Raw genomic sequence first — 9,141 nt, forward strand, 5'->3', positions numbered from 1 at the left:
GTTAGTATACATCCAGTTGTACCCAATCCATATAACCTGCTTGCTTTAATTCCGGGCGGGGCTACTTACTTTACAGTCTTAGACCTCAAAGATGCCTTCTTTTGCCTCCGAATTGCCGCAGAAAGTCAATGTATTTTCGCTTTCCAATGGGAGAACGCTGTAACGGGCTCAAAACGCCAAATGACCTGGACAAGACTGCCCCAAGGGTTTAAAAATTCACCTACCCTATTTGGTTCAGCTCTAAGTCAAGATCTACTGGATTTCGAGTCCATCCCAGGAGAGTGTGTATTGTTACAATATGTAGATGACTTGTTGATAGCAGCAGTTACAAAGGAAATATGTCAGCAAGCAACGCACGATCTACTACACATTCTCTGGAAGGCAGGATACAAGGTGTCTAGAAAGAAGGCTCAGTTGTGTTTGCCAACTGTCAAATATCTGGGATTCCATATCTCTGAAGGTCAAAGAATTATGGGGCCAGAGAGAAAAGAAGGTGTGTGCCAAATACCGATACCCAAGAATAGAAGACAAGTGCGAGAATTCTTGGGGGCAGCAGGCTTCTGTAGGATATGGATTCCCAGCTACGCGATACTGGCAAAACCTCTGTACGCAGCTATCAAAGGTACAGAGCACGACCCCTTCTTATGGACTCAAGAACAGCAAACGGCATTTGAAGATGTGAAGAAGGCTTTGATGAGTGCCCCAGCATTAGGTCTACCTGATCACACACGACCATTCTACCTGTATGTACATGAGCAAAGAAGAATGGCTGTGGGAGTATTGACACAGTACTTGGGATCATGGCAAAGACCTGTTGCCTACATGTCTAAGCAATTGGATGCAGTGGCCAGTGGACTTCCACCTTGTCTAAGAGCCGTAGCTGCAGCCGCCCTGCTAGTAGCTGAAGCCGATAAACTCACTCTGGGTCAAGAACTTTATGTACGAGTTCCACATGCAGTACAGACGTTGTTGGATTACAAAGGAAATCATTGGTTTAGTAACAGCCGTATGACTAAGTATCAAGCAATGTTGTGTGAAAACCCAAGAGTGCATTTAGAGACTGTAAACACCTTAAATCCAGCTACCCTTTTGCCACAACCTACTGAAAGTCAACATGATTGTTTGGAAGTAATGGATGAAGTATTCTCAAGTAGACCAGATCTTCGTGATTTTCCCATCCAGAACCCCGATGTTCAATATTATACCGACGGCAGTAGTTATGTGAAAGAAGGGATCCGCTATGCAGGATATGCAGTAACAACAATAGACAAGGTGATAGAAGCTCGGCCACTGGCGAAAGGAACATCAGCACAAAAGGCAGAATTGATAGCACTGACACGAGCGTTACAATTGGCTGAAGGTTTAAGAGTGAACATCTACACGGACTCCAAATATGCGTTTTTAACCACTCATGCCCACGGAGCTTTGTATAAAGAAAGAGGACTACTGAATTCAGAAGGCAAAGAAATCAAGTACGCAGCTGAAATCCTACAACTATTGGAAGCAGTGTGGGAGCCGAAAGAAGTCGGTATCATACATTGTCGAGCGCATCTGAGAGGAGATGGTGATGTAACCAAAGGAAATCGGATGGCAGATAGTGCAGCTAAGCGTGCTGCTGAATCAGGAAGACAGGACTATGTGGGGCATATAGCTGCTCTTATACCAACTCCACTGTCCCAATGGACTCCAGTTTATACAGCTCAAGAAGAGGAGTGGTTAAAGACTGAACCAGGAAAGTATTTGGAGAACAAGTGGTATCAGCTAGAAGATGGAAGAATAGTCATACCAGCATCACTAGCGGTAGAAATTGTCCAAAATTATCACAACGGGACACATTCTGGGAGAGACAGCACAGAAGAATCTCTCAGAAAACATTTCTACATACCAAGATTGTCCAACTTGACTCAGGCCATTGTACGAAGATGTGTAACGTGTGCTAAAAATAATGCAAGACAAGGACCAGTAAAGCCACCACGAGTCCAGTTTATGGGGGGACTCCCCATGTCCGATTTACAAATTGACTTTACAGTGATGCCTAAATCGGGTGGACATCGTTACCTGCTGGTAATTGTGTGCACCTATTCAGGCTGGGTAGAAGCATGTCCTACTCGTACAGAGAAAGCAGGAGAAGTTGTGAGATTCCTGCTACGAGAAATAATACCCCGATATGGACTACCCTGTTCTATAGGATCGGACAATGGTCCAGCTTTTGTTCATCAGTGCCTACAACAACTGACTCATATGCTTGGTATAAAGTGGAGGCTTCATACGGCATATAGACCCCAGAGTTCTGGTAAGGTAGAGAGAATGAATAAAACTATTAAGAATCAGTTGGCTAAAATGTGTCAGGAAACCCAACTTAAGTGGAACGTTCTCTTACCCATAGCTTTATTGCGAATCCGCAGTACCCCTACCAGAAGGATGGGCCTCTCTCCTTTTGAAATCATGTATGGGCGACCACCTCCCGTACTTGGTAACTTAAGGGGGGACTTGAGTCAGTTGGGAGAAGGAATCACCCGGCAGCAGGTTGTAGAGTTGGGTAAGACTATGGAGGAGGTACAGAAATGGGTACAAGATAGATTACCTGTGAATATTTATCCCCCAGTTCATAGTTATCATCCAGGAGATCAAGTGTGGATTAAAGAGTGGAATAATGTACCGTTAGGGCCCAAGTGGAGAGGTCCTTATGTTGTTCTTTTGTCTACCCCTACAGCGATAAAAGTAGCCGAAGTGACTCCGTGGATACATCACTCCAGGGTTAAACCAGCAGCAGTCGATTCTTGGCAAGTTACAGCAGATCCAGAGAACCCCTGCAAGATCCGGTTAAAACGCACGACTCAGTCGGAGTAACGAGGAACTATTGTGGATTACAAAATTTTATTATTTTGGGGATTTGGTGCGTGAGTGAGAAGGCCATAATAAAGCCTGTCCACCCACCGACGTATAGTATATAAGCCAGGGAAAGTCTCGAAGGGACTCCTGTGAAGACGAGCAGAACTCCATTCCCTGCAGCCCTTACATCCTGGAAGCTGAGGTGCCATCGCACGGATGAAGACTGAGGATGACGGCGAAAGATGTGTTGATGATAATGTTTATTTATGTGTATTTCTATATTCAGGAAGGTAGAGGTACCGACACTCCTAGCTGTGAGGTATGCATTAAGACTACAAGAACAGGTAACCATATTTCCCAAACCCTAATTTGGCATTCACAATACGAGTGTAAAGGAGATGTATCGAGATGTAGATACCTAAATATAGACTATAGTGTGTGCCATTTAGGAATAGGAGAACCTAAGTGCTTCAGTCCAGAGTATCAACCCCGTACAATTTGGTTGACTCTCAGGAATGGAGATCCTCAGGGGACCCTAATTAATAAGACGGTGTTAGAATCCGTACATTCTTCGGGTGTTCTGCTATTTGATGCGTGTAAGGCGATATCAATTGGTAGAAAGCCGTGGAATGTATGTGGGGATCTTAGATGGGAGAGGACATATGGGTCTAATGATAAATATATTTGTCCCAGTAGTAAAAATAAATATGTGAGTCCTAGATGCCCAAATAAAGACTATAACTTTTGCCCATATTGGTCTTGTGTGGGGTGGGCGACTTGGGGACAGACAGTAGACAAAGACATGATAGTGACTAAGTTGCCTACCAGCCCATATTGTAAGTCTATGGAATGCAATCCCATCCATATACTTATAAATAACCCCGATAAGTTCTTAGACAAGTATGGCAATTTATTTGGGTTTCAAATATACGGGACGGGTTTAGATCCTGGGACAGTATTATTTATAGGGATAGAGACTGATACGGTATCCTCCCAAACTCATCAAGTATACCATTCCTTTTATGAAGAGATGAGCATAGATAATAAGATCCCCCATAATGCTAAAAACCTGTTCATTGATTTAGCTGAAAGTATTGCCGGTAGTCTTAATGTTACCAACTGCTATGTGTGTGGAGGTACTAACATGGGAGACCAATGGCCTTGGGAAGCAAAGGAGGTAATGTCCGGTTCTGAGGCAGTTGACCAACTAATATCTACACAAGCCGATTATCATATGAGTGTTAGAGGTAAATCTGAGTGGAGATTAAAGACCTCCATCATAGGTTATGTTTGCATAGCAAGGAAAGGAATAATGTATAATACTTCTGTAGGAGAATTAACTTGTCTAGGGCAAAAAGCTTATGATGATGATACAAAGAATACAACTTGGTGGTCGGCTTCAAATGTCTCAGAACCATCTAACCCGTTTGCTAGATACGCCAATTTAAAGGATGTGTGGTTTGATTTATCCATCACATCTACCTGGAGAGCCCCAGCAAATTTGTACTGGATCTGTGGTAAGAAAGCCTATTCGGAGTTGCCACAGGACTGGGAAGGGGCATGTGTGTTGGGTATGCTCAAACCATCCTTCTTCTTGTTACCGATTGAAACAGGTGAGACTTTAGGTGTTAAAGTGTATGATGTGAATCATAGGAAGAAAAGGGGACCCATAGAGATAGGCGCCTGGGAAGATGATGAATGGCCTCCCCAGCGTATCATAGATTATTATGGGCCAGCCACGTGGGCAGAAGATGGTACCTTTGGTTATAGAACCCCTATTTATATGCTCAACCGTATTATAAGATTACAGGCGGTGGTTGAGATTATTACTAACGAAACATCACAAGCGCTCAATCTTCTAGCGAAGCATAATACCAGGATGAGGACAGCAGTCTACCAAAATAGATTAGCCTTGGATTACCTTTTGGCAGTAGAGGGAGGTGTATGTGGGAAGTTTAACCTGAGCAATTGCTGTCTTCAAATAGATGACGAAGGGCAAGCAATAGCTGAGCTTACTAGCCATATGGTTAAACTAGCGCATGTGCCTACTCAGGTATGGAAAGGGTATAATCCAAGTAGTTGGTTTGGTAGCTGGTATGAGTGGTTTGGAGGGCTTAAGGCAGTGGTAGGTGGAGTCCTACTGATTTTAATGTTGTGTCTACTCCTGCCGTGTCTTATACCCTTAGTAGTTAGGTCTGTGCAAAGCCTGATAGAAAATATAGCAGAGAGGAAGGCTGCTGCACAGATAATGGCAATCTATAAATATGAGGCTCTAGATCAGGGAGAACCAATGCAGGAAGATGAGTGTTGAAGATTCACATCATAAGTTAAGTCTGGTCTGGTTCAGGGTAAACTTGCGGTGTATGCAAACTAAGGTTAAGTGATGCCTCAAGTAATTGTGAAATATCAAGAGGCATCAAAGGGGGGAATGTGGTGGAATCTCGGTAAAAATAAATTTAGTAGGCCGAGATTACCACGTGGCATGTGTACGTGCATATGCTGACGTATCGATCAGTTGGTTGCACGAGGCAAGATACGATCAGTAGTGTACGGATCATGTGCAAGAATACAGGATGTAGTATTCCCCTCCTCCATTGTGCTGGACAAGCCATGCGGTCAAGCAGGAAGTTAATTCTTACTTGTATTGATTGGTCAAGAGAATGTGCGGGTGGAGCTTAATATGGGAGGAGTTATGTGCCTATATAAGGAGCCTGCACTATTGTCCGGGGCTCAGAACTTGTGGTATTTTGGTGACGCTAGTCCCTCTGAGTCCCGATCGGTGATCCAATAAAGAATCTCTTCCTTCCTGAAGAAACCTGTGTCCATCTCTCTGTGCTTCGCTTCCGTCAGTTTCTCCGGTATCATATGTGTATATATATATGTATGTGTATAGCTGTATGTATGTAGTCATTAACTGATTCAATCCCATTAAGGTGGAATATTAGTATTTCTTTATTCTGGCTACAGCTGCACAGCTTGAGATATTGCGTGTACAGTACCTTTCTGTATTATGCTAGTAAATTTTGATATGTAATGGTAAACTCAGGTGGTGTATCCTACCTCAGTGTTAAAGGAGGGCATTGTTTTGTTAAAATGTTATGCACATATGTAGTTAATGTCACACTTTACGCTGTCTATATGTGTGTATTGATATTCATGATTTATTTCTATGCACTTTTTAGGATTGGTGCATTTAGCCCTTTACATTGAGAGAATATTTTCTAATTATAGGAGATCTCTCTGTTTATAGTATTCTATTATGGTGTGTGTGTATATATATATATATATATATATATATAAAAAAAATTCGAAAGGTGCTGCACTCACTGTTTGCTCCAATTGAATGCCCGGTGCTTGATCGGCAGAAATATAGAAGAGAGAATTAACAGCATTCCAAGGACTTCTTCATAAAAAATAACCTTTATTGTTCCAAATAAAAATATCAACGTTTCAGTCTAGCGATTCTAGACTTTCATCAGGACATAATACACATTCACACAACTCCTTCTTAAGTACCCACAGTTAACAATCAGTACACTCACCCCTCCGAGCGTCCCGGATCATTTTCGCGCCGAAAATGTCGGTCGCATTCTGATGACATCATCGTGCGCCATTGCGCATGCGTCATGACGCACGCGTCACTGCGCATGCGTCATTATTACAGCCAGTAGTTTACACTGGGTTACCATGGGGACCAGACGCCGAAACGGCCGAAGGCATAAGCTACAGCCAAACTTCAAAATGTTACATTCTTTCTAGCAATATATATCTATACTACTCACTACCATCATATTTAAAAACAAATTTACACTGTTGGCCAGAGGTTAAACAATCACAGGCTAGTATATTGCTGCCGGATTTGCTTAAAGGGACAGTAACATCCTATATTGTCCCACTATGACTGCTAAACAGCAACAATGGAGCAGAGCAGTCCCAGTTAGCTGCTCAAAACAGACCATATCCTTTGGAGAGTCCAAATGACCATCATAGGCGTGCGCACGGGGTGTGCCGGGTGTGCCTGGGCACACCCTAATCCCCATGGCACGCACTATGTATTGAGTCCTGCAGGAACAGCGTTCCTGCACTTTTATTTGAGCAGGAACGCTGTTCCTGCAGGCACTCAGTGCCCCCCAAATGCCCCCTTCCGGACCCATGTTCCCCCTGTCAAGGGGGGGGGGGGGGCAAGAGGTGATCGACCCCCCCCCCACGTCGGGTGCCTGTCTTCATCTCAGCCGCGGCGAGGGAGCTGTGTGTTCTGTCTGCTTCCTCTCGCCGCGCGCCGTTTGCTGATGCCGGAGCCGGAATATGACGTCATATTCCGGCTCCCAGCTACAGCAGACAGCCCGCGCGGTGAGAGGAAGCAGACAGCACACACAGCTCCCTCGCCGCGGCTGAGATGAAGACAGGCACCCGACCCACTGGACTCCCAGGTAGGGAGGCTGGGTGGACATTTTTTTATTAAAATAAAAATAATTTGTATGTGTGTGTCTGTAAGTGTGCCTGTGAATGTATGTGTGTGTGTCTGTAAGTGTGTCTGTCTGTCTGAGTGTGTGTGTGTCTGTGAATGTATGTGTGTGTGTCTGTCTGAGTGTGTGTGTCTGTAAGTGTCTGTCTGTCTGAGTGTGTGTGTGTGTGTGTGTGTGTAAGTGTGTCTGTCTGTCTGAGTGTGTGTGTCTGTGAGTGTATGTGAGTGCGTCTGCCTGTCTGAGTGTGTGTGTGTCTGTGAATGTGTGTGTGTCTGTGAATGTGTGTGTGTCTGTATGTGTGTGTCTGTGAGTGTGGGAGTATGTGTGTGCACGCGTGTATATATATGTGTGTGTCTGTGTATGTGTGTCAGTATATATATATATATATACACACACACACGTGTATATTATTTTTTTGGGGGTGGGAAAAGAGTTCCCACACTTTATTCCCCAGGACTTCTCCGGAGATCTCCGGATCTCCCCTGTCGGCTCACGCAGAGACGGCACTATCTGAGTGCCGGCTCTGCTCTTAGCCTCCATGGGATGGCGGGGAGATCTACCTCACTAACCCACAGCAACATGGAGGGAGGCAGGAGAGGACCCGGGGAGCTCTAGACAGCAGCTCTGCCAGGTTCCTCTCACAAGATCTGAGCATTGCCACGGCAACACTCAGATCTTGCGAGAGTTAACTCTAGCTCCGCAGGCTAGAGTTCACTCTCCACTGGACCACAAGGGATGGCGCATGGCAGCAAGGATCCCCCCTCCCTACATAAGGTAGGGAGGGGGGATATTTACTAATCTGCCCCCACCTCCACAATCCCTCCAAACATACAGCCCACACACACACAGCACCTAGACACATACAGCACGCTCACACACACAGTACACTAACCGCACCCTCACAAACACACACAGCACCTTTACAAACACACAACACCCTCACACACAGCACACTAACAGCACCCTCAGAAACACACACACACACAAACAGCACCCTCACAAATACAGGACACCCACACACATCACACAAACAGCACCCTCACACACACACAGCACCCTCACACAGCACAGTAACAGGACCCTAACACACACACTAACAGCACCCTCACGCCACCCTCACACAGCACACTAGCAGCACACACACACACACAGCCGTGTATGTGTATATGTATATATATATATATATATATATATATATATATATATACACACATGCGGCGTGTGTTTGTGCTTTAGGGTGCACACCCTAATGCAATAGGCTGCGCACACCTATGATGACCATCCTATCTACGGTCCATGTCCTGTTCTCATTTATAGCCACTATATATTACATATTTACATATTTACAGTTCTACAAATTTCCAAGTGTCACATCCTGTATCTCCAATCAAGTCACAGCTAGTGATGCCTATTATACTAGTCTCCAGAGATCACCATCCTGTGTACTGAGCACGAATCCTCATGGGTATATCAGACGGAAACTATAGTCAAGCCCCAATCTAGTCACTCACATATTTAAGATCCAATCCCCAGGGTTATACTTAATTAATGAAATTACCATAGAAACAAACTCTAGCAAAAACCGTAGAAAAAACCATAGAAAAAACGCCTATTAGTCTAGACGGTGCAACCAGGAACCACTCACTCTGACACCTTATCAGGACTTATACTACAAAAGTTTTTCCTTTAAATGGACCTATCTCTTCCAAGAATTTTATTCCCTTGAGAAAAAACTCATATTCGAGAGTATATACATCTGTGGGTACCATGCATGTAATTCTCAGTTACCCAACCAGGACCATCTACATTCTCCATGTACGGTCAATGGGTCCTTCATCGATAA

This window comes from Pelobates fuscus, chromosome 3 (assembly GCF_036172605.1).
Source record: "Pelobates fuscus isolate aPelFus1 chromosome 3, aPelFus1.pri, whole genome shotgun sequence".
Classification (NCBI taxonomy): Eukaryota; Metazoa; Chordata; class Amphibia; order Anura; family Pelobatidae; genus Pelobates; species Pelobates fuscus.